Source organism: Urocampus carinirostris, unplaced genomic scaffold (assembly GCF_059441175.1).
Source record: "Urocampus carinirostris isolate Australia breed hairy pipefish unplaced genomic scaffold, RoL_Ucar_1.0 HiC_scaffold_94, whole genome shotgun sequence".
Classification (NCBI taxonomy): Eukaryota; Metazoa; Chordata; class Actinopteri; order Syngnathiformes; family Syngnathidae; genus Urocampus; species Urocampus carinirostris.
In genome coordinates, this window is record NW_028283201.1 from 25,001 (window position 1) to 26,413 (window position 1,413).

A 1,413-nucleotide genomic window follows, 5' to 3' on the forward strand; every position below is an offset into this window, starting at 1 on the left:
TCTTAGTGAGGCCGTCCGTACGTACCGCCCCAGCTCTTTCTGAGGCGGGTATCCACTCGGCTCGGGGGGGCCCAACGTTTGCCTAGTATCCTCGGCGCTGGAGCTTGACCCGCAAAGCCGGAGGAGCCGCACGCCCGAACACCGGCTTGCGCCGGCCGACGTGGGCCCTCCGAGGCGGGTCTCGTGTGCCAATCGCTCAGTTGGGGAACCGGCAGGCCCGTGGGCCGACGCCGGCTCACCCGGGGGTGAAGGGTGCTTCGATGGAGGCCCCCTGTCAGCCTCCGCGGAAGTCCGGCTTCAATACTTTAAAGTTTGAAAAACTTAGACATTTTTCGAGAACCGGAGCTTAGAGGGGTACATGCAAAAGCCAGGGCCGCGGGAAGCGCCCTAAATACTTCAATACTTTAAAATTTGAAAAACTTAGAAATTTTTCGAGAACCGGCATCTTCCCTCGGTAATTGCGAGATGCGAGGCCGCCCCTAGCCTCTGCTCTGTCGGACTCAATGGTCACGGGTGGCCGCTGATTAGCCCTGGTGCTCACCTCTCAAAATTGCGAGTCCCTAATATAATTCTGGCTGTCGGCTGGAGAAGGGGGTATAAAATCGGCACTTGAGGGAACGCCGGGCCCTCAAGTTCGGGGCCCTCTAGCGGATTTTTGAGGTACTGCACTCCCATTGGAAATGCATTGGCCATAGGAATACATGGGCGCTCCGTCCACTACAATGTAATTCCCTCACAATATCTGCCCCCGCGTGGCCGCGCGATGCTACTGCTGCCCCGTTGGGAATGAATGGGCCTTTCGGAGGCCATAAATACAGCGCCGCTGCATGGATTTTGGCGGTACTGCGGCTGTCGTTGAAAATACATGGACCCGTCTGAATGAATGGGCCTTTCGGATTCCATAAACCCAGCGCCGCTGCATGGATTTTGGCGGTACTGCGGCTGTCGCTGAAAATACATGGACCCGTCTGAATGAATGGGCCTTTCGGAGGCCATAAACTCAGCGCCGCTGCATGGATTTTGGCGGTACTGCGGCTGTCGCTGAAAATACATGGACCCGTCTGAATGAATGGACAAAATATAAATCAGACACTACAGAACACAAGCATAATCCAAGATTACAAAATCATCTCAGCCTTTAAAAGAAACAAAAACCTGAAAGACTACTTAGTAAAAAGTAAATTACCAGAAATCAACATAACACAAACGCAGGGCCCCACATTCTACAAACAAGCCACCACAGTTAGGAACACCGTCACCCACACAAACTACCTAATTAAACAAACAATCACACCTGCTACGGAAAACTGAAAATACATGGACCCGTCTGAATGTATGGGCCTTTCGGAGGCCATAAACTCAGCCAGCGCCGGGCCAGTGTTTGGGGTATTGTGCCCGCCACTAGTGGCTGAA